Here is a 6,756-nt window from a genome sequence, read left to right on the forward strand (position 1 = left end):
ACAAATGGAATTTGAGAATTATAACATTTACATTAGCACCCAAAAGAAGTAAACAAATCTAACAAAATATGTACAAGAACTCTATGGGGGAAAACTACAAAACTGATGAAAGAAGAACTAAATAAACGGATATTCCATGGTCATGGATAGGAAGACTCATTGTTAGGATATCAGTCCAATGCAGTACTAAAAGAGAAGAGCAAAGTCAGGACTAACACTGTCTGACTTCAATAATTAATATAAAGCTACAGTAATCAAGACAATGTAGTATTGAAATAAGAACAGAAAGAGATCGATGGAACAGGATACAATGCCCAGAAATTGACTCATACAAACAGAGCTGATATTTCACAAGCGGAGGCAATACAGACATCCTTCACAAAATTTAACTCAAAATAGATCATAGACCTAAATGTAAAAAAACGAAACTATCAAACACCCAGAAAACAAGAAAATCTAAAAAAAACCTTGAGTTTGACAATGACTTTTTGGTTGCAACACTAAAGCCATCATCCATGAAAGATAATTGATAAGCTAGACTTGGTTAAAATTAACTTCTGCAAAAGACACTATCAAGAAAATGAGAAGATAAACCACAGACTAGAAGAAAATATTTGCAAAGATATATCTGATAAAGAACTCTTAAAACCCAACAATGAAACAATCTAAAGCAATCTACAGATTCAATGCAATCCTATCAAGATTTGTCATTTTCTTTACAGAAATAGAACAAAAGCTATATTATAGAGCTATAGTAATCAAAACAGTATGGCATTGGCTTAAAAACAGACACATAGATCAGTACAACAGAATAGAGAGCCCAGAAATAAACCCATGCGTACGTGGTCAATTAATTGGGGGAGGGAGGGAATGCTTCACGAATTTGTGTGTCATCCTTGCGCAGGGACCATGCTAATCTCTATCGTTCCAATCTTCTTATATAATAAAAGGCTAATGTGCCAATCAACTGGTGGAATAACCAGTCACTATGACACGCACTAGCCACCAAGGGACAGATGTTCAATGCAGGAGCTGCCCCCTGGTGGTCATTGTGCTCCCACAGGGGGAGCACTGCTCAGCCAGAAGCCCTGAGCCGGCTCATGACTGACAAGCGCAGTGGCAGTGGTGGGAGCCTCTCCCACCTCCATGGCTGCACTAAGGATGTCCAACTAATGGCTTAGGCCCGCTCCCCGGTTGGAGCGGGCCTAAGCCATCAGTCGCACATACCCCAAGGGCTCCCAGACTACCAGAGGGTGCAGGCTGGGCTGAGGGCCCATCACCTCTCCCTCCCCCACAAGTTCACAAATTTCGTGCCCTGGGCCTCTAGTTTTAATATATGTGCTGCCAAAGCAAAAACTTTGGTCAATTAATTTTTGACAAAAGTGCTAAGAGTATACAATGGTGGCTGGAAAAACTGGACTGCCACATGCAGAATAAGGCTGGGCCACTTATCTAACACCATATACAAAAATTAACTCAAAATGGATTAAGGACTGAAACCATAAAACTCCTAGAAGAAAACCTAGGTGGTAAGCTCTGTGACACCAGTCTTGGTGCTGATTTTGTGAATTTTTCATCAAAGGCAAAGGAAACAAAAGCAAAAATAAACAAGTGAGACTACATCAAACTAAAAAGCTGCACAGCAAATGAAACTCAACAAAATGAAAAGGCAACCTATGGAGTGGGAGAAAATGCTTGCAAATCATATATCTGATGATAAAGGGTTAATATCCAAAATATATAAAAACTCATACTACTCAGCAAAAAATTTTTCAATTTAAAATTGATAGAGGCTGAAGCCGGTTTGGCTCAGTGGATAGAAGGGTCCCGGGTTCGATCCCGGTCAGGGGCACATACCTGGGTTGCGGCTCAATCCCCAGTAGGGGGCGTGCAGGAGGCAGATGATCAACTGATGTTTCTATCACTCGCTCCCTTCCTCTCTGAAATCAATAAAAATAAAAATATTTTCTTAAAAAAATGACATTTTAGTTAATGATGGTCCACATATACAATGGTGGTTTCATAAGATTCTAATGAAGCTGAAAATTTTGTATTGCCTAGTGACATGGTGGCTGTCCTAACACTGTAAAGTAATGCAGTACTCATGCATCTGTGCTGGTGCAGGTGTTAACAAACCCACTGCACTGTCAATAGTGTAAAAGTATAGCACACACTATCCTATGTACAGTACATACTTGTTAATAATAATAAATGACTGTGGTACTGGCTTATGTATTTATTGTATGTTTATTGTTATTTTAGAGTGTACTCTTTCTACTTACAAAAATGAAGTTTGCCATAAAACATCATGCTGTGCTATACCACCAGCAGCCTCATACATCTAGTGTTCATTGCATCTTTTTATTGGATTTTCTGTTGTGCTTGATTTACTCTTGTGTCGTTTTGTGCAGTGACATGCTGTATAGGCTTGTAGCCTAGGAGCAATAGGCTACACCATATAGCCAGCGTGTGCTGTAGGCTATACCATCTAGGTTTGTGTAAGTGCACTCTGTGATGTTCGCACAATGACAAAACTGCTTAACTGCTGTCATGAAGTGGTGCGTGACTATAGATGACATTCTAGAAAATGCAAAACTATTGGGGCAGTAAAAGATTGCTTGCCAGGAGATGGAGAAAGGAAATGAATGGGCAGAGCACGGATTTTTCAGATAGTGAAACTGTTTTTGAATGATGCTGTAATGATACATGTCATTATACATTTGTCCAAATTGTGGATTTGGGGTGAAAATATGTGTCAATATAGGTTCATCAACTGTAGCAAATGTACCACTTCCATGGGGGAATTTTTTTTTAATCCTCACCCAAGGACATATTTCCATTGATTTTTAGATTAGAGTGTGGAAGGGAGATGGAGAGACAGAGAGAAACACATCAATTGGTTGCCTCCTGCATGCTCCCAGCCAGGGCCCAGGCCAGAGAGGAGCCTGCAACCAAGGTACATGCCCTTGACCGGAATCAAACCCGGGACCCTTTGGTCTGCAGGCCAACGCTCTATCCATTGAGCCAAACCGGCTAGGGGAATATTCATGGGGGTATATTAATAATATGGAAGACTGCACCTTTGAGGCAGGGAGACTATGGGAAATCTCTGTACTTTCTGCTCAATTTTGCTGTGAACCTAAAACTGCTCTATAAAAAAAAGTGACAAATATAGAAGACAGGCAAAAATAAAACAACGCAGCATGTGGATAAAAGATAAAAAAGCAAGGGAACAAATACCAAGAATTACAATTAAAGGAAATTCGAACTTAGGCTGTTACACAACTGCTGGGATTCGCTCCCGCTTACCGCTCCTCAGGGGGCCTCTAAGCCCCGCACATGTCCCTCCCCCATTCTGTGTCTCGCCCCCCCTTCCCCCCCACCCCCCCACCCCACCCCCCGCTGCACCCCGTGCCGTCTGCCCCTTGCTGCTCTGGACCAAATGAGTGGGTGCCATCTGCACAGCGATTCCCAGATCGCAGCGGATTCCCAATTGAATGACTCATAGTGAACACAAAGATCGGGTACTCTGGCACCAAGAGCACAAGAAGGATGAGGAGGAGGACTGAGAAGTCCAAGCAAAGCAACAGTGAACATAAAGATTCTGAAGAGGAACACAAAGAGAAGGGGGGAAAGCAAGCACAAAGGGAAGTTCTGAAAAACATCAAAACAGATAAAAATGAAAGGAGGAAAAGGTTAGAGCCTCCGGGGATACAAAAGTAAAGAAGGAAAATGGCTGCCCAGCCGGTGTGGTTCAGTGTTTGAGCGTCAACCTATGAACCAGGAGGTCCCGGTTCAATTCCCAGTCCGGGCATATGCCTGGGTTGCAGGGTTGATCCCCAGTGTGAGGGGTGCAGGAGGCAGCCCATCAATGATTCTCTCTCCCTCTCCCTTCTCTCTGAAATCAATAAAAGTATATTAAGAAAAATGGCTTCTCGAGGCCACTACAAATTAAAGATGAGCCTGAAGGTGACGGCTGCTTTGCACCTAAAGAGGATCTGAAGCCATTGAGGAGACCTCCACATGAGGAGGATGCTGATTATAAACCCAAGAAAAGTAAAACAGAATATCAAGAAAGAAGAAACAAAAACTAGAGGAAGAAGAGGATAGGGAATTGAAAAAAAAAACACACCCAAGAATAAAGTTAAAAAAGTTCCTGAGCCAGATAGCAAGAAAAAGAAGCTGAAGAGGAGAAGCAGCTGAAGTGGAAATGGTGGGAAGAAGAGCACTACCCAAGGGCACCAAGTGGAAATCCCTAGAGCATAAAGGTCCTCTATTTGCTCCACCAGACGAGCCTCTTCCAGAGAGAGTCCAGTTGTACTGCGATGGTCAAGTCATGAAGCTGAGCTCCAAAGCAGAAAAAGTCATTACGTTCTTTGCAGAAATGCTTGACCATGAATATACTACTAAAGAAATATTTAGGAAAATTTCTTAAAAGACTGGAGAAAGGAAATGACTAATGAGAAGAATGGTATTACTAGCCTAAGCAAATGTGACTTTTTACCCAGATGAGCCAGTATTTCGAAGCCCAGTCAGAAGCTTGGCAACAGATGAGCCAGGAAGGGAAACTGAAAACCGAAGAGGAGAATGAAATTACTGAAAGAATATGGCTTCTGTATTATGGTTAAACTCAGAGGATTGCTAACTTCAAGACAGAACCGCCTGGGCTTTTCCGTAGCCGTGGCAACCATCCCAAGTTGGGCATGCTGAAGAGGCAGATCATGCCCAAGGACATAATCATCACCTGCAGCAAAGATGCCCAGATTCCTTCTCCTTCTCACACTCTTCTGAATATGCTCTGCAACAGTGGCCTCCTTGTTCCCAAATCCAGTGGGCACTATTTTCAGACCCGAATTTTGACCTCTCTGCTCCACCTGATCAGTTGAGCTTCCCCTTTCCATAACAATACATTCTCACAGTTTTCTTGGCTCTTTCATTGTCATCTCCTTCTAATGGTGCCTTTTCCCCCTCCCCGCAAAATGTTATATCTGTGTCCCCATTGTCGTCTCCTTTTAGACATCCATTCCTCTGACCTTTATAGGCTGGTGTTTTCCAGCGTCCCATGGCCCCATGGCTTTTCACACTACCTCTGTGCTTTACATTCTAATCATTGCCTGAATGCTCATGTTGCTGGTCCAGATCTTTCTTTTGAGCTCTCACAGCCATATGTCAGCTAACTACTGGAAAACTGCACCAGGTTGCCCCACGTGTTTCTCACACTTAGCATGTCTCATTTTGCTCTCCTGCTGTACTGTTAACTGCCCTTCTGATGCCACTCTCTACTCCTTACCCTCACAATCAGTTACCAAGTGTCCTCAAGTCTCCTTCCTAAATATTGAATTCCTACCTCTCAGGGACACTGCCACCACCTTGCTTCAGGCCAGACTTCTGATTTCCCTTCCATTAAAATGTCTCCCTCTAATTCAGCCCCCCTAACACTGCAACCAGAGTGGTTTTTCTGAAATGCTAATCTAATTGTGTTCCTTTGCGGCTTAAAATCTTTCCATGGTTCCCCATTGCTCTCAGATCTGCAGCTTCATCATCATATGGCCTTTGTCTCCCCAGACTAATCGACTAATCCAGCGGTTCTCAACCTGTGGGTCGCGACCCCTTTGGGGGTCGAACGACCCTTTCACAGGGGTCACCTAAGACCATCGGAAAACACATATATAATTACATATTGTTTTTGTGATTAATCACTATACTTCAATTATGTTCAATTTGTAACAATGAAAATACATCCTGCATATCAGATATTTACATTACGATTCATACCAGTAGCAACATTACAGTTATGAAGTAGCAACGAAAATAATTTTATGGTTGGGGGTCACAACATGAGGAACTATATTTAAAGGTCCAGAAGGCTGAGAACCACTGGACTAATCTCTGGCCCTCCCTGCCTCAAACTTTACAGTCCAGCATTTAGTGCTCTGCACAGACCATTCTGTTTCTTACCTCGATCTCTTTCCTCAATATGCTTTCTTTCTTTTTCTTTTTCTTAAAGTAGCTATCATCAAGATAAAGAAGGATGGGCGGGGGGAAAGAAAAACAAAAAAATAGCTGTCATAGTTTTTATTTATTTTTAAGCCTTGCCTGAGGATATTTTTTCCTATTGATTTTTAGAGAGACTGGAAGGGAGGGAGGAGGGGGAGCGTTGGAGAGAGAGAGAAACATCAATGTGAGACACATCGATTGGTTGCCTCCCCCATGTGCTCCAATCATGGCTGGGAATCGAACCTGCAGCCAAGGTATGTGCCCTTGACCTCCTTGACTAGGAATCGAACCTGCAACCCCTTCAGTCCCTGGGCTGACGCTCTAACCACTATGTAAGACTGGGCAGGGCCTGCCTTCTTTCTTGAGTGGCTTTCCTGACCCATGCCTGCCTAAGCCCTATTTATCCTACAGTAAACCTCTCCCTAGCTCTACCCAGCCCTCCAAAAGCCAGTAAGGTGTCCCCACCCAGGGCACCCACAATTCCCTGCACCTCGCAAATTTTACATTTTTACCTGTCACTTCCCCAACCAGCTGGCCATTAAGTCAGGGTCTCTGTTTTTGTTCCTTCAGTGCTTAGTCTATACTGAGTGCCCACAGTTCCCAAGTGCAAAAATGGTAAGGTAGCTGCCATATGGGGCATGTTACAATGTGGCAGACACTACAGAGCAATCCACATGCATTCCCTCGTTGTTCCTTACAGCTTCCCCAAGATCACTGTTGTCACCCACATTGTTCAGTGGGAGTTAGAGAGGTGAAGGG

The sequence above is a fragment of the Myotis nattereri genome (genome assembly GCF_964212035.1).
Source record: "Myotis nattereri genome assembly, chromosome: 14".
NCBI lineage: Eukaryota > Metazoa > Chordata > Mammalia > Chiroptera > Vespertilionidae > Myotis > Myotis nattereri.